Source organism: Protopterus annectens, chromosome 3.part0 (genome assembly GCF_019279795.1).
Source record: "Protopterus annectens isolate FY-2018-M chromosome 3.part0, PAN1.0, whole genome shotgun sequence".
NCBI lineage: Eukaryota > Metazoa > Chordata > Ceratodontiformes > Protopteridae > Protopterus > Protopterus annectens.
In genome coordinates, this window is record NC_056731.1 from 1597045745 (window position 1) to 1597065345 (window position 19601).

General features: G+C 43.6%; 1 protein-coding gene across 1 annotated transcript in view; it reads left to right on the top strand.

Moving 5' to 3' along the window:
• Window positions 1–19601, top strand: part of LAPTM4B (lysosomal protein transmembrane 4 beta) — an 813365-nt gene that overhangs the window by 772207 nt on the left and 21557 nt on the right. The window lies entirely within an intron of this gene.

Sequence of the window (19601 nt, forward strand, 5' to 3'; positions counted from 1 at the left end):
TCTACTTTGATAATCACATCGCCACAGTAGTCAGGAAATCCTTCTATGTGGCACACTCATCACAAAAGGGTTCTCATCCAGGAAAAAATAGGTCATTGTTCTCCAATACTCAGCACTCATTAGACCCATTATAGAGTACAATGCCCCTTTTGGAATTTACCTCACAAGACATCTGCAGCAGCTGGAAAGGCCACAGAAGTACCTCACAAAGAGGATTACTGGCCTCAAACAGATGCCATACACTGACCGTCTCAAAAAACTCCAGCTTTACTCTGTAGTATATCGCCTACTCCAAGGAAATCTCTGCCTAACATGTAAAGCTATGTTAAACCCAGAGTTGTTCGATATGCTACACCTTAAGAAATCCCAATCCCTCTGAGCTACATGCTCTAGGGACCTAAACCTAGTCACCACAATAAACAGGACATGCTGGAGGAATAGATTTCTGTCCCAGAGACTTCCTATACTCTGGAAGAAGCTACTCATCTATGTCAAGCAAAGTTCCTCATTAGCACTCTTCAAGAAAAATCTTGATGAGTGGATGGGAAATAGGTAATACACCCGGGGATCACTTCTGTGTCTCTGCTCAACAGGGGCACAGGAAATTAACTTTCTTGGGTGGCATAAGCCAGGCAACCTTGTTGGCTAGCCCTACTTAGGCCCTTGGGCTGATAGCCTAGTACCTACCTATGAACCTAATAGATATATTTTTTTAACAACACACATTTCTTCTAAAAATGCACTATCCAAGGCAATTATCCAGGATAGTCTTATCATTTGTCCTTTCACAAGATTGCTCTTCTGGTGAAAAGGATGGCAGCTGGTGTAGTGGAGAGAGGTGTTGGAAAAGGTTGGTCTATGATATAAGGAAGACTGAAAACAGAAAACAATAAAGTATAACGCTGTAAAATGTACCATTTCTCAAGAACTCATTAAGAGTCACGGGCTATTTATAATGCTCTTTTATTACAAAAAATAAAATCTGGTTTAGCGCTTTCATCTACTCAATGTAGACCTCATCAGAACACCATTAATTTAATTAAACAAGTTTATATAACAATCATACAACAATGGGAATTGGTAATCAATTAACTTCATAAATATTAATGAGTAATGATGAATATTAATAAATTCTGGTGAATATTCATATATTCACTTAAACCCACAGTCAGCCTGATTAAATAAAACTTATATAATCACAATAAAAAACTGTAATAAAATGTTAAAACTGTTTAAAACCATATTAAACATGCTCATATAAAACTATAAAAAATAATGACATGTTAAAACTGTTTAAAACCATATTAAACATGCTCATATAAAACTATAAAAAATAATGACACTGACAATTGACTTAATTTCTCATGTCATTCCAAGGGGATGCAATACCTGATAGGCTAGGAAGACATGATTGATAGACTACAATGCTTTGCCAGAGATGGCCTGCATCTGTCTCCCTTGGGATTCATGCTTCTGGCAAAGACTCTTGCCTCCCTCATAGTGACTTTTTTAGGCAAAGCCACCAGGTCAAAACTATCAACATGAAAATTTCATCAAAATGCAAATTAAAAGTCACTCTGCTAAATGCTAGGAGTCTAAACATGAAACTGCATTCATTGTAAGCATTCTTAACCCTGGAAGATGCTGACATTTGTGCAGTCAGAGAAACCTGGTTCAAAGCTGTGGAGAGCACCCCAGCCATACCGGGTTACTCATCCTATCATACATTCAGACCTCAAACCGTGGGCAGCAAAGCAAAAGGAGGTAGAGTTGCAATATATATTAAAGACATACACACCTCCAGGCTGGTCAAACAGTACAATGCACAGGAGACATTCCAGGTGCAGTTAACCATTGACAAGACCCCTATTCAAATCATAGCCCCCTACAGACCCCAACTTTGACTCAAAATGCCCACTGCACCTGTCTGGACCTCTTTAAATCTATCAAGATTCAACCCCTTACCCTGATCCTGGGTGACTTTAACTATCCAACCATAGACTGGAGGAACTACTTATACCAAAACACAAATGCCCAGAGATTCCTTGATTTCATCAATGCAAATGCCTTAGACCAGCTGGTCTACACCCCCACAAGAGGTGATACTATCTTTGACTTGGTATTAGCCAACATGAGTAACCACTGGAGCATCCCTACAGTGTCATCCTCCCTGGTAAGGACCGACCTCAAAGCGGTCACTTTGGAGGTCACCATCTCGCTTGACCCCCCCCCCCCAGCTAGGATTAAACAAAAACATTTTTCCAAAGCTGATTACAACTTCCTGAGGGATGGCATAAACAGCTTCACAGCCCCCTCCCCCTCCATAGGAACTGGCACATATGTCCAGACCTACACCAGAGTACTGTATCAGCATTTATATAGCTGCATAGAATCAGGAATACCAGGTAGGACAAAATCCTCCTCCTCAAGGAAGAGTAAACCTGTCTGGTGGACATCTGCAATAAATAAACTCTATAATAAAATGAAAAAAAAAATTGCTGTCCATGACCAAGAAAGAGCAGGTGCCTAACTGGAAGCAATCTCTCCTTAGCCTGAACAAGCCAATAAGAGCACTAGTGAAATCCTCCAAATAAAACTTCGAGTCTAACCTGGCCACATCTACTGAAAACAATCATAAGGCCTTCTTCACATATGTCTGCAATCTCAAAGGAAGCACTCAGATCCCCTCAGAACTGGTGGTCAATGACACCACATACACAAACACCATAGAAAGTGCAAACCTGCTGGCAGACAGGTTCAGTGAAAACTTCACCCCTCTGTCCCCCCAACAGTAAATCAGGACATCCCTAGCACCTGCAAATCATCACTGCCCTCTCAAAATACAGCCTCCATGAGATCCAATAACATCCCAGGCTACATCCTACATGAACTCAGGCAGGAACTTGTAGCACCATTAGGCACTCTCTTCAACCTGAGGACCAGCTTCTTTACAGCCGAGTGGAGGACAGCCACTGCCATCCCTTTGCACAAAGCTGGAGTGTCCACCGAACCAGGAAATTATAGACCCATCAGCCTAACTAGCTTGATTTGCAAGGCCAGGAAATGGATTATCATGACCACATTAACAAGAACATTGGCACCCTTCAAACACTCGATCCCACACAGTTTGGTTTCATCAAGGGGAGGTCAGGCATGTTAGATTTGGTCAACTTCTTTGAGACAGTCACCAAAGCCATGGATGAGGGGAAGATGGTGCATACCGCCTACCTTGACCTGGCCAAAGCCTTTGATACTATTCCCCACTGGGGTATAATAGATAAAGTTTTCCAATTAGGCATCAATCCATATGTTACCAGATGGGTGGAAAACTGTGGCTCACTCATAGAACCCACCTAGTCAAAATAGGGGAAACGACCTCCAGCAGTAGACCTGTAATGAGTGGTGTACTGCAGGGATCGGTATTGAGACCTCTGCTGTTTGGATATACTCTTCTGAGGTGCAGAACAAAACCAGTGGGCTATGGCTGACCAAGTTTGCAGATGACTGCAAGCTGGGCGCTGTCATCAATTCCCCTAGTGATGTGGACATCCTCCAAAAGGGCCTCACCCAAACAAATGACTGGTGCCAGAAACATGGCCTCAAACTGAATGCCAAAAAATGCATCATCATCCCCTTTGGGGAGAGTGATGTTCCCACAAATTATCACATTAATAACAAGGTCCTAAGCATGCAATCAGTCGTGAGGGACTTGGACACCCATGTTGATAGCAAACTGACTTTTGACCAACATATTGCCTCACTTGTACATAAAGCTTTCTACATGTCCCACCTCATTAGTAAGGGTATCTCATCCAGGGACAAGGAGGTCATGACATCCCTATATTCTTCCCTTTTAAGACCCATTATTGAGTAAAATGCCCCTTTTGGCATGTACCTCACAAAGCACGTGCAGCAGCTGGACAGACCACAGAGGTTCCTCACCAGGAGAATGCAGGCTCTCAAACATCTACCCTATACATATAGCCTAAAAGTCCTGTCCTTCCACTCAGTCTCATACAGACTCCTCAGAGGTGACCTCTGTCTGGCATACAAAGCAATCTCAGACCCTGCTTTGATGGGACTGCTGTATATCGCAAGTCAAGTGCCACTCGAGTAACCAGCATGCATGACCTCAACCTGGTCTGTGACATCAATAGGACTTGTTGGCAGGACAGATTTGTATCCCAGAGACTCCCCCTTCTGTGGAATAGAATCCCTCTCCATGTCAAGCAGAGTACTTCATTAACCCTTTTTCAGCGCAACCTAGATAATTGAATGGGGGAACAGAAAATACACTCCTGGGATTCCATCTGTGTTCCTGCTGGACAGGGGCATAAGGTGCTGACTTGTCTGGACATGGGCTAAATTCTTGGCTAGGTTTGTAAGGCCTCAGGGCCAATAGCCTAGTAACTTTCTATGATCTTATGATCCATCAAAACTCCTCTTTTTTGGATTTAATATAGAACCCCATGTAAATGAAAAAAATTATCTGCAATAATTCCTTTTCAAAAACTGTTGGTAACACAAATATGCTTGCTTAGTATGTTATTTTCTCATCAGTACTGAACTTATCAAAGAAGCCTTTTTCTGAATGACAATGTATATGTTCTCCCGAAAAGACAGGGTTGTTTTATTTCGTCAATTGTTTTTCTGCATTGAGTTCTACTTACATGTTCATTCACAATTTTTATACCTAACACAGACATTTCATTCACTGTAAAATATACTGCACCACCTAAACCTTTACTTTTCTCTTTATTTAAAATCATCCCTATCACCTCTAGACACTCATTTGTACAAATTATTACTTCTTTCATCCAATTTTTTTTTTTTTTTGCAATTATAATGTCATTTGCATATATTAACAGAACTGGAATTTTTGACTCTTCAAGTGTTATTTACTTCACTTCCTTCATTTTGTAATTTATTTCACAAACTATCACTTTTATAACTAATACAAAGAGTATATACAACTCATTGGGCATCCCTGTCTTACACCACTCTTCATATGTACCTATTGGCCTAATCAGCCGTTTATACGTATTTGGATTGTATTATTGCTATACAATGACATACATAATTGCCTGATTTCTTACTTATGTTATATTCTTTCATTATTACCCATAAGATTTCATGTCCGGTTGTATCAAGTGCCTTATTAAGGTCTCCTACAATGATTTTTGCTTCTTCCTCTTTTCTGTTCATAATATCATCCACAATTTCTCTATCATTAATAATTCTTGACCACCTCCCCTTTACACTATACATACTATCTTCCATAATATTTTCCAGTTTAGTTTATAGTCATTATTATTCAATACTATTAGTCTCCAGTTTTTGTTTTCTATCTTCCTTCTTCCATGTGAATTTAAGTATTCCACTACACAATTTGTTATACATAAAACCTTCATTTAACCATTCATTCAAACTCTTAAAAATATATTGCCAATCTCTTAAATTTTTATACATTTCACATTTCATACCCTATTCCATCTGGTCCTGTGGCCGAATCTATATTTACATGTTCTAATACTTTATCCAATTACTCCTTATTCTGTTTTTCTGTTAACTGTTTTGCTTTCTATGTTTTTCACTGCCTTCTTTTTTCTTTAAACATTTCTTGTAGATATTGTATTACACTATTCATAATTATTTCTCCTTTTACATGTTTTTCTTTCTTTAAGTAACTCAACACTTCTTCACGTTTTCCTTGTAAAATATCTTTGCTAATATAATTATTCTTGTATTTTTTCTTGATTTCTTTCATATAATTATTTTTCTTTGTCAAAGTATTTTTGTCATTATGTTCTAAATCTTCCATTGCATGGTTATACATTCTCTTACATTTTTCTTTTTCTACTTTTCTCATATCATATTGCCTCTGTAAAAAAACATTTTGTATATTTCCCTAAATATCATCTACCATTTAGACCATTTTTTTATAAAATGTTCTTATAGTAATATGAGCTTTCCATAACTGTATTAATCTCTTTCCTTATTCATTCCATGAGTTCTCTTTTATCCTTTTTATTCCTTTACCTATTTTTATATATTCTTTGTTTTCCTTTATTTCCGGCCATAGTGCAAGATGATCAGAAAATCCTGTTTCAACTACCTCCCCTTTTCCTATAACTAAAGCTTCCAATACTATAAAATAATCTGTTTCATTTCTATAATACCGCTTTTAAGTCCAAGATCAAGAATTTTTGTCCCAAAGTTCTAACTTACCACATCTTATAACTGCTAACATTTTTCTTATATTTCCTTTTTCATGCTTCCCTCTTAAATCACAATTAAAGCCTCCTGTTGTTATATTTATTTATTTATTTATTATTTTATTTTATTTTACATTTGATTACCAGGAAAGTCCAACTGGACACAAGATCTTTTTCAGCAGAGGCCTGGGGAGAAAAGCTCCGCACAGTACAATTTCACAATATAACAATTTAACAATGTGTGAAAATATTGATAACATATTGAAATAAATATATATTTCTATACAATACAGCTATTCCAGAACATCTTTCATTTCCTAAATTCCAAAATATCTTTCCTCCTGTTTGTAATTTTTCTTTATTTCTTAAAAATCTTTTGTCTTGTAATATAATTACATCTACATCACATATATTACACCATTCCAAAATCCACATTATTCCTATTATATTCTTAATGCTATTTACATTTACAGAAAGCATTCTAAAATGTTCATTATTCCTTTCCTTAGATTCATGGTTTCATATGTTCATAGTTAATTACTTGGCTAGCTGTCTTAATGAGCCATTCTACACCTAGCCAATTTCCCTCCCAAAAGTGAGAATCAAATGCTGTACCTAGTGTCTGTGAGTAAAACACGTTATCCATTATACCAAACCACAACCATTAGCTGTATATATCCTTTTTCATTAATTTCCTCTTTTTTCTTTTGTATTTGTCCCTTTACATTTTTTCTCTCTTTTACCCTTTTACCAATACAATTCTTTTTTTTTTTTTTTTACTGTCTCCCAATTTATATAGTCTTCACTTATTTCAGAGCCTTCTTCTTTGTCTTCTTTATTTTTTCTCATCTATTTTTCTTCTATTTCTACTTCTTCCAAAATGTATTTTCTTTCTCCATTTTCTTCTCTTTCTTTTTTCTTTCTCCTATTATTTTCATTTTTATAATCCATCCATAAATGTCAAATGTTGTTGGATTTATAACATTTCAATTCACATTTTTTGTATCATGTTCCATTTTACCACAGATGTAGCATTTTCTTTTATCACAGTCACATATCAAATATTCATTTCCACAAAAACAAACATATTCTGGGTCATCCCCAGTATTTTATGACACCCCTATTCCCCTCCACTTTTATCATGCTTGGTATAAGTATATATATTTTTTCTCTTTCTATTTTTAATACAGTATTACAATTCCATCCACCAGTCCATAACTCCCTTTTGTTATAACCTTTTGCAATGTCCAGTACTTCTTTACATAACGTTTTCAAATGTCCTTCCAAAGTCTCTTTCCCCATCTGTTTTAAATTGTACATGAATTTTCTTTTTTGTTTCCTGTTAAATTATTTTATCACATAAAAATTCCATTGGTTACAATCTTTCTTTTTATCATATTCTACAAGAAAAGTTTCCATTGAAAAAATAGTCTCAGATACAATGTCACAAAATCCCCCAGATTCTCAAAAGCATGCACAGCGTGCATGATTAGTGTTAGATGAAATATTGCCAATATGGCGGCCGAGCGATCCACGTACGTGCAGGTCTGACGTGCGCGAGCGCTATAGCACTAGTGCTGCACGTCCCCAGTCCCCCGTATGCAAATCATCCCATTTGCAGGTGAAAACCATGCAAATGAGGTAAATTTGCCATCCAGGAAGCAGGAATCAGGGCGTGCAGGACTAGCGTAATATGCAGAAATGTACTCAGTTAGTAACCGAGTACGGCACTGCAAACTGCAAAACAGAGCTATGAGAGCTCCAAATAAAGGCTGCATAGCATTGAGGAAGCATGCCAATGGCCAAGTAGAAGGCCATTGGCATTGCAACCAATGCCAGATGTACAAAATACAACTTTTATGATATGTCCGCCGATCATGTCCGTTGAAGCATAGGGGAGTGGCGGGCAAATGGGACTGGTGGGGAAATAAAAAAATAAACCTAAAAACAACAGTCTAACTAAAATCAGTATTCCACCATGCAAGTCAATGCAGGCAAAAGACAACCTGGCAGTGAGTAGTGGTTGCTAAGGGGGGAGGCACAGTGTGACACATGTAACTATGAATTAGCAGGCAATTCTATGCAACTGAGGGGAAGGATAGTGAATCTTGGTTTTCCCCAGCATGTGAGGCAGGTCCTAACAGTGTATGAGTATGAATAGCTGAGTGCAAGACTAGGAGGTAGGTGACATCATGTGTGGGAGTGTCAGGCATACTGTCAGCAGATTGGAGCCCTGTGGCTCTGGGTTGCATCCAGCTTAGCACAGCAAAACCAGGAGATGTGTCTAAACCTGCCCAGCATGTACGACACAGTGTAAGTGGGTGTGTGCACCGCGCAACAGGATCTACAGGAAGATAAAGGAAGTGAACCCAGGAAATATTAGCAGTCTGCACATTGCAGTACACCAATTGCGCGGTGCACCCCTGGGATGAATCAGAATGGCAATGGGAAGGCAAAGCAGCAGTAGGAAGTTAATCAAAGGGTACTAGGTTCGCTGCCAGGTGAAACAGATCGGAACCAGCCAATCACACAGGCAGCAGACCAGCCCAGCCCAGAATGCTGCTATAAACTATGCAAACACCCACCCCTCCAGTTTTTCCCACACCCTACACCACCGGTGCAAATAAGCGAAGAACTTTTAACACTCACAACAGCAAAATGTTAGGGGCTGCAATAGCTATCATACAACTTGTGGAAGAGGCTGAGGGTGGTGAGGATGGAAAGGCTGCCGACCAACCCACAGTGAGGAGATGGAGAAGAGAAGAGTGTACAGACCCAGGGTGACCTACCAAGGGCTACATGAGCTGGAGATAGTGGAGCGCTATAGGGTGGACAGGGACCTCCTACAGCAGATTGTTGAGCTGTGCCGGCCATGCCTGACAGACAGAGCTAACAGAGGGGAACCCATCCCAGTGGAAATGAAGGTATGTGTAGGCCTAAGAATACTACCTACAGGTACCTTCCAATGGTCAACTGGGGATACAATGGGGATCTCACAGGCATCAGCATCCAGGGTACTCCACCAGCTCCTGGATGCCATGGCAGCACATGTCGGTGAGCATGTATATTTTCCCCTCACCCATGAGGTGTTGGCCAGCAGTATGAGTTTCTTCCACCAGATAGCAGAATACCCTGAGGTAATGGGTGCAATAGACCACATGCACATACACATCAAAGCACCACCCAGGGTAGGTCTACATCAACCGTAAGGGCTTCCCCTCTATCAACTGCCAGGTCATGTGCGATGCTCAGGGCATAATACTGAATGTGTGCGCTGGCTGCCCTGGAAGTTATCACGATTCCCACATCTGGCATCTGACGCAGCTGTACCAGAAACATGGTCACCTAGTGGGGGATGCTGGATACGCACTGGAGCAGTGGCTGATGACATCCATCAGAAATGCACACACACCCAAACACGAACTCCATAATGAGGCACATGCACAAACAAGAATCATAATAGAGTGTGTGTTTGGGATGCTCAAGTCACAGTTCCAGTGCCTGGACACATCCGGTGGAGCCTTGCATTACTCACTAAGTACATGTACCCAAATCGTCCTTGTATGTGCCATGCTACACAATATGATCCTGCGAAAACTGCTGCAGCAGGAGCAGCAAGGGGCAAGGCCATATAGCCCCCCCCACCAATGCCAAGGCCTGCACAGGAACAGAGTGACTCGGAGGAGGAACAACCTGAGCCTGCCCCAGTAGGCAGAAGGAGGCATGCCCAGTATGCCATGGCCCTGGCAAAGAGGCAATGCATAGCACATACACTGACATGGGAGGGACCCAGGGAATAGCACCTCTCTCTGACTCTCACATACAGTAAAAGGGATGCCAAACATTACACTACCTGTGCCTAACCATGCATAGGCAGTGTACTACATAAATCTGACATAGGCAGCACTGCAGCACCACCCGCAATACTGGGACACCCATAGGATACGTGACTCACACATGCCAGTCAGGATGGGGGGGGTCACATACCCAACAACAGTCACAGCCAGCAGGACAGGTGTAGACAAACACAAACAAATGCTGTAATATGGCCTCTGAATGAGGGGTATGGTTGACCCCCACCCAGGTCTACACGGACAGACCATAGCAGGCCAGGTAGTGGGATGTCAGTTGTGACAGCTAGGAAGTCAGAAACTAATGTGCATGCAATCAAAAGATAAGAACGGAAGTACACTGGTATGGCATAGCCAGCATGATGGGTAAGACTACTGACAGACTCAGACTACAGGACATACCAGTACAGTCCTAGCAAATGTGTACAACTGTCAGGTGTGCCCCCCACCTAACAAATAGAAATACAGTAACAGTCAGGTGCACTCCCCCGCTATGCAGACATGTTGCAACAGTCAATGCCAAATGATCAGTGGAAAACCTGCAGACCCAGCATGCTACCTGTCGGTGTACAACACAAAGGTCAGCTGTGCAGTACAAACCACCGGACATGCTCCACACATGCATAACAGATGGCCTTACTAGGCATGCTCATACACTTAGAGTAATGAAGACAATGTCAGTCATCAACATACTGAAAGGTCATACTGGGCATGCTCACACACTTAAACACATGAAGGCCATGTATGCAAATACCAGTGGACCAGACATATCCAGCGATTGCAATAGTTACTGCAGACACATGTCAGTATGCACCACTCATGCCTTGCACACACAGTGGATAGGAATACAGACATATATGTAAGTATAACACACCATAATACGCCAGAGGTAGATGGATATAGATGTGTGGAAAACGGTGACCATGACAAGGAGCCATCCATGCCTGTCCCACCGAGCACACAGCCAAAGAGCCCCAAACACATCAGTTGCAGATGTCACACACTGCAGTTACTAGCGACCAGTACCTGTCAGCACCACAGACTATGTGGTCCATGTGCCAGCTGTGCAACATGGCTGTACAAGGAAACAGTCAGTTAGTTGCCCTAGACACGCAGCTGTGACATATGACCCAGTGTATGGCCGCCTGTGGCATGTCACCCCTATATGAATGGTGTATGGGCCATGCACACACTGGCCACCCCATAGTGGTACCCTGACAAGTCTGCTGAAGTTATCCAATGTGTACTACACCTTTGGGAGACTTGTAGGCCAGTAATCTCTGTGGCGCATCCCATAACTGCGTACTGCTGTAGTGTGATAGACTAGTTAGGTAGGAGTTCTAACCCCAGACATGGCAACTGTGTGCGTGAGTGTGTGTCACTGTTTGTGTCTATGTCTGTCTCTCACTGACTGTGTAGAGAACAATGCTTTTAGTTACTCACACCCCTTGCATTTCACATACCCAACTTTGGCAAGGCTGCTGATGTCACCCACCTAGAAATACTCCCCTGGGAGAGCTGTAGCCCAGTAATCTCCGTAACGCATGCTGTAACTGCGTACTGCTGTAGTGTGATAATGTAGTTAGGTAGGAGATCAAACCCCAGGCGTGGCAACTGTGTGTGCGTATGTGTGCATATCTGTCTGTCACAGACTGTGTAGAGAGCAATGCTTTTTAGGCTAGTCACACCTCTTACAAGTCGAATACTCTCCTTTGGCAAGGCTGTTGATGTCATACAACTTGAAATACACTTCTGGGACGATCGTAGCCGAGTAATCTCTGTAACACATCCCATAACATCGTATGGCCATAGTGTGATTAAGGAGTTAGTTGGGAGTTCTAGCCCCCGACCTGCCAACTGTGTGTGTATGCGTGCATGTCTGTATAGAGAGCAATGCTTTTAGGTTACTCACACCCCGTACAATTAACATACCCACCTTTGGCAAGGCTGCTGATGTCACCCACCTAGGAAATACTCCCCTGGAAGAGCTGTAGCCCAGTAATCTCCGTAGCACATGCTGTAACTGCGTACTGCTGTAGTGTGATAATGTAGTTAGGTAGGAGGTCAAACCCCAGATGCGGCAACTGTGCGTGTGTGAGTCTGTGTGTGAGTGTCTGTCTGTCACTGACTGTATAGAGAGCAATGCTTTTTAGGCCACTCACACCCCTTACAAGTCAAATACCCTCCTTTGGCAAGGCTGCTGATGTCACGCAACTTGGAATACACCTCTTGGACAATCATAGCTGAGTAATCTCAGTAGCACATCCCATAACATCGTATGGCCATAGTGTGATTAAGGAGTTAGTTGGGAGTTCTAGCCCCCTACCAGCCAACTGTGTGTGCATGTCTGACTGTGTAGAGAGCAATGCTTTTAGGTAACTCACACCCCGTACATTTCACATACCCAATTTTGGCAAGGCTGATGATGTCAACCACCTAGAAATACTCCCCTGGGAGAGCTGTAGCCCAGTAATCTCCATAGTGCATGCTGTAACTGCGTACTGCTGTACTGTGAATTATATGCGTGTTTGGGTTCCATCCCCACACATGGCAGTTCTGGATGTATTGTGTCTGTCACTATCTGTGTAGGGAGCAATGCATTTTAGGCTAGTCTCTCGCAGTCATTTCAAAGCTCTACTTTGGCAATCCTGCTGATGTCAGTCAGTGTGAAATATACTTTTGGGCAAGGACTACCCCAGTAATATCCATGGTGCTTACTATAACTGTGTAGTGCTGTAGTGTCATACACTAGTTAGGTAGGGGTTCTACTCCCAAACATGACAGGTGTGTGTGTGTGTATGTGTGTGTGTCTGTGTGTGTCTGTGTGTGTGTTTGTAACCCTTATCTTGTGTACAGGTGGTTGTGACTGTGTGACAACTGTGGCCAATGTGGAGCGGGTTTTGCATTTTCTTATATGGTGGCCATACTATGTATCACAATGCCACTGTACAGGGATAACACATGTGATATGTCTGAGAGGCCAGGGTGCAGAGCCATACCCAGACATGTGACATCAAGGCCAGGCAATCACAGTTAGCAACCCCAGTATTACCCAGAGCACACTCTCACCCCATGTGTCATACACACACATGCATAGGTAACAGCCAATATGTGAATAGTGCACTGCACATTGGCCACCGATAGTAACTATGGAGTGACAGCAGTGGGCCACTGAGGGCATGGCACCTAGTCCATTTGTCCAATATGCACATACATGCAGACAGTGCACCTCCCCATGTTTTCCAATGGACAACTGCACCACCTGTGGTGCCATCACATGTGACCCACAATGGGCATACCATGCCTGACAACATACCCGTATGGACAGATGCCACTGACACCAAGGAATGCTGATAGCATGCACACCATGTAGGTGCAGGGTAAAGCTGCTGGCCATTACCAGCTCCCACCACAGGTGGGCAGGACTGGCACATTTGATGATAATCTGTGTTCACAACATGGGCCAGACACCCCAGGTACAGTTCCACATGTCACTGTACATGCATGTGGGAGGTATGCACATCCCAGATGCAGTCCATGTCATGGATGAAGGAACACAGACATGGCAAGCGATGCACAGCAATGCCCACACACAGTAGTCACCCAGGTGACTGGATGGGGGATACAATATCCGCCTGTGTGGGCAAATGCAGACACTACATCCCTGAGCCACAATGCAGACCATTGTCATGTGGCCTGATGCCAAGGTATGCCCATCGCCTAGCCATGGACAGCCGTCTGGCGCAGCCAAACACCACACAACTGTGCAGACATGCACACATGCATGTCAGTAGTGGCACCCTGTGTGTTTGTGTGTGTGTTGCATGTTGCACAGATGTTCACATCCACACTCCCTACAACCCCCATGGGCATACTGCAGCATGCTGTCTGATGTCAGACACCTTCCCATACCCTTTGCCCATACAGCACCCGTATGACCTGTGTGGTGCATGGGATACCTGCACAGTGATGTGATGTGGCAATCCTACAACCAATGAGTTGTACACCTGGCCCTGTCACGTGTGTCAATGTGTGTGTGTCCTTGTGAGAGTGTGGCTGTGTTGACGCTGGCACCTGTTCATGCTGACAGGCATGTGTATGTCACCTACTGTACAGCTACTGTATCCCTGTTGCAGATGTCACTCACCATCACATATATGTTCTGAGTGCTCCATAACAGGTAACCCATGTGGTGCATTCAGTAATTGCAGCAGACTGTGCTAGCCCTACATAGTCATCAGGGGTTTGATACCCTGTGCTGCCAGGTGTGTGACACAACCATGCCTCAGTTTTACCCTCCCACTTCTCCCTGACATGTATTAGCCTCTGTCTGTGTCCCCCACCCCCTCTCAAGTGGATGTGGAGACCTACATCTGCTTTGCTTAGGCAGCAGCATGTGTAATGTAGGTAATGTTCATGATCAGCTGATGGCTTCTGCATGAATCGCAGCCCTCCTCTAGATGATTGCATGTGAAACAGCTGTGGTAACATCTCCATTGCCAATTGTATGGAAACACACTCCAGTACCCAGGAACATCATGGTGGTGTTTGACCTTGTCACCCACTGTGAACAGGAAATAGATCTGTTGTGTGCCAAACAGCATCCCAGATGGATTACAGTGTACCTCTAACAATATACACTGTGGAAACAGTGCATCAAATGGGAGGTGGATGTGCCTGACCTGACTACAGCCTGTAGGTGCCGCTATACCGCATTAAGAGTAATGTTGCTTTCACAGTGTTTGTGTGGATATGGCTGATGTACACTTCTCAATACCTGCCATGTCAGTTCCATGTTGATGGGGAATCACCATCTGCAGGCTCCTCTACAGCCTGGGCAGTGTTGTGTCCATGGCTGCATGCGTTACCCATGAGCATCTAGCTGTTGACTGCTGAAGGTAGTGTGAGGATTGCAGTCAGTAGATGGAGAAAGCTGTGGTAGTCACAGATGTCATATCCCTCAAAGGACATATGTTGCAACAACCCTGTAACAACAGTAAATGTATGTGGTCATCAGAGCAACATGTCAATATTGGTCCTGTGTATGTGTTCCCAGCCACACCTCTGTCAACCTTTGTACATATGTCATGCATGAAGTGGTGCATATGTACTGTACACCATACTTTGTGGCATCATATCTGATAACAAGCCACGGATATATCTGACTGCTACACATGTTATGTTCAGTAGGGGTTACATTACATTACATTACCTGCACATTCTGAGGATGTTCGTACAGTACTGAGGTCTGTGTACCTATGGAGAATGTCGACAGTGCGTGTAGTGTTGATATGTACCTTAGCCTGTGTACAGACTGTGGTAGATGACATTGTTCTAGTTCCCCTACTTTCAGATGTTACACGCTGCCCCACTGTATGGTACTGTAGTGGCGTACATGTTTGTAGGCCCATAAACACATGTGCCCCATACCACAGACACCCACCAGACCAAACTGTGTAGCAGGCCAGTATATGTAGGGAAGTCTGTGAGTGGCACATATGAGATGGTGTTGAACACATAGTCCATATACTGTCCTACCATTCCAGCTAACCATATGTGGCTGTGGCTGTGTTCACAGTGGTTGTGGATATGCACTGTCAAAAAGGTGTATCCTACCCTGTGCTGTGACATGCCTGTGGAGCCTGCTGTATATGCAGGTACATGTGCATTCCCCCTTGGGAGGTATAGGCCAGTGTTGAGCCAGTCTGCTTGCAGCCTGCACAGTGCATTGTGACATGCCTAGCAGCTGAGTGCAGCTACCCAATGGGATGTCATGCGCAGATAGTAGCCAGATGTCCTGCTGCCGGACCTACCCTAACAGTCATGTATGTCAGACATGGCAGTGGGATGCAGTGCGGATGCATGTCAGTACCTATTGTGTAGTATGTGGCCATGGCACTCCTGTACCAGTGGTCATACTGTTACAGGCCAGGCAGGGGTGTGTGAATGCATGACCTATGGTGGACATTATACACCTGTCGTCATGTGTTATACCCATCTACATGGCCATCCACATCCATATTGTGAGGCATGGAACACATGTGTAGCACTAAGGGCGTATGTGTATACCTCTGGAATCCACAGACTGTGTCAGACTCCCACATATACTGGCCAATATCTCTGCTGCAGTCCGCAGCGCACTACATGCTAGCAGCAGTACTGTACACTGATGTCCTTTAGATGTTGTTCAGTAACCAATGGCACACATGTTATGAGCAGATGTGACCTGTCACACACACCATGTCTGTGAAGACAATCCCAATGACAGTAGCAATAGCCTACTAGTATACCTGCTAGAGATACCTGACATCCTCTGCAACTATGACATTGGGAACATACAGGCTGGGGTGACCTACACTTCATGTCCAGGAACTATGGTGGGAATATAGGTACATTTACATATCCAGATAGCCAGATATATGATTACACATGTGTACTACACCCATTTAACACTGTCATGGCAACCACCCACTATTGATCCCCACATCATGTGTGTGTGGTCCCATTACATCTCCTGTGTGATGGGCATCCATCCTGTGTGTGGGCAGCAGTGCTACCGACAGCATGTAGTAATACCCCATACAGGAGAACCGGCACACTCAGGGCAGTCACATATTTGTCGGAGGATCAGGACATACAGACAGACTGCGAGTGGAGTTGTATTATGCATTGTACAGTACTGGTGTTACAGACTGTGGGTGTACATACTAGTTTGCCATGGAATGCAGTCCATTTGCATAGCACACAACTGTGAGCCTACCCTCATGCCAGCTGGAGCTGTGCCTATCATGTCTTGTCTGTCCACCACACAGGTCTTGTGTCAGATAATACACTGGCAATGTGTGTGCTGCGTGTTACCGGTACATGGCTACATCCATGGCCATCCATACCAGCAATTCCCTGACTAATGGTATGTTACAGGCTATCCTGTAATACCTGCACCTTGCATAGTGTATGGCAATAGTTGTCCACATATGTGCTTGTATTCCAGCCTCTGTCCATCACCTACATAGCAAGCTGTGAACATATGTTATGTTGTTGGTGGTTGATCCATAGTGGGCTGGTAGTATAACACAATGCCATGTCTACCATCAGTCCACTGCCATTGTAACCCCCACACATATGGTGTGGCTGGGGCCATATATGTGTGGGCGCCACCTACACAATACATGCGTGCCCTCATGCACTGCAGAGCCGAGTTTATGTAACAGTGGTATATGGCCCTGTATAATTGAGTCCAGGGGGGAGCACCAGAAAAGACCTAGGCTGCTACAAAATGTGGGGTTATCAGGGCTGAGCTGTCTTAAGGTATCTGGATGTACTGTACCACATACTTCACCTATATACACATTACTGTCATGGATCTGGGTACTGCAGGACTACTGCCCCCTGCCATACAAACTGTTCTATGTGTTGGTGTGCACATGATGGTGTCAGTTATGCCAAGTTATGTAGCAGTTACAACCCATGTGGTCATAAGACATCCATACCACCTACTGTGTTTGTACAGTGTGTAGATAGAGGCTGCTGAACTACACATCTGGAGTACATACTGTCGATTGTTAGGTATCCTGTGGCCCAGTGTGTCTTTCCTATTGTACAATGTGAATGGCTTGGCCTGGACAGCAACAGCTGTGAAGCTTTCCAACCTACTGTATGAGTGTAACTGGTCCACTGTAGCATCACTCCGTTGATATAGTTGTCAGTGTCTGAACAGCTATATGGCATGGCATGTAGAATTGTAATAGTACAGGATGACAGGTTACCATGTCAGCAAATCTGTGGGTGTTGTTCCATCTATGACCTCTCTGTGGGTATATGTTACAGGCAACAATTGTCATTTGTATGGGTGGTACATACAGTGTCCAGTCATTCAGGGGTCAACTGTAGGCATAATGGCTGTTCCATATTGTGTGCACCTACCGCTTATGTTTCGTACTGTACATATAACTGCGTGTGTATGTGTAGTCACATGTATATATACATATATATATATATATATATATATATATATATATATATAAAATTATATGTATACCTGTATCTGCATATCTATGTTTGTGTATCTGAAGCCTGGTAATGTTGATGGCATCCACATAATACATTCCTCATGGGAGCCAGAATGTACTGCATGATATGTTACCAATAACAGCCTGACATCATACAGGTGGGATATAGTACAGATAACATTGTGTGCCCATGTTGCCACTGGCCCTGGTTTTGGGATTGCCAACACTTGGCAGTGTATTGCAGGGCGGACGTGTTTGGCTGGGGATGCCTATTCGTATGACTCGTATAGTGTGTGGTGCCTCTCAACCCCATTAACGTAACATGTAGCCTGTTACACTCCACTCCCTAACAGCTACATGTGCCTTGCAGTACCAGCACAACAGTGTTTCACCAATGGGTCGGTAGGCATGGGAATCCCATTGAGGTCTGCCACATGTGTGTATATGTGCATGTGTGCATATCTGTAGGGTATACTGGTCCGAGTCCACATACTCCTATTACAATACACATTGCCACACAGTAGTACGGATATTGTTGTTGTTGCCCATAGGTGTGGCAATGCAATGCAACACCCTACTATGCCTGTGGTGTGTGCATCACATGCATATCCTTATGGTACCACTGTTGTGATATGCAATGGGTTGTTTTTGCGATGTGTCCACTGTGTGATAGTGGATATGTCAAAGTATCTAGATGGGTTCCAGTGTGTACAATACCCAGTGGGGTATGTGGGTGCTGTGTACACCATCTTTACACCATGGTACACCTGGTATATGGCCCACGTACCACTCTCAGGTGGCCAATGTTACCATCACCTATACAGGTAACAGAAAACAGGATACGGCCCAGTTACACATGTGCTGTGTGCAGCCTACCTGTAACACATGGTTAGTTATCAACTATACAACCAGATTTCTAAGATGTGTGTCTACCCATTATGTGTTGGTCAATGTGTATATGACGATATGACACACTATGTATTCACCATATACAAACATTACATCCCCCATTACCATATTGTATGTGTCTGTGGATGGTCTGCATGTAGCATGTGACCTGGTACACACCTCACCCTACAGATGGTGACGTGTGTGCAATGACAACCACACAGTTCAGTAGCACTACATACCCGGGTTGGGGTCTAGACACAGTGTCGCCAAGTCAGGATGTGTGTGTATGTGGATGGTTGACATAAGGGTGCAGAGAATACCTGTACCAGCAGGCCACCGGTCATGTTTGCACAGCCAATAGCTGTTATACATACCTGTGGCAAGTGCGCAACTGTACACCACATATGTCATGGCCATAGTGTCACCACACTGACATACCCCAGTGGAATATGACTGTGGACCATCTTCCTGCTGACACATGTATTCCTACAGCACAAATGGATGACAGTATGGGGATATCAATTGGTGTTACCAATAGCTGAGATGCATCCTAGCTACATGGCTACAATACCCAACATCTATGCAGTACACATTTCCACTGACTACATTCTACACTGCAGTACATTGCAGCACTC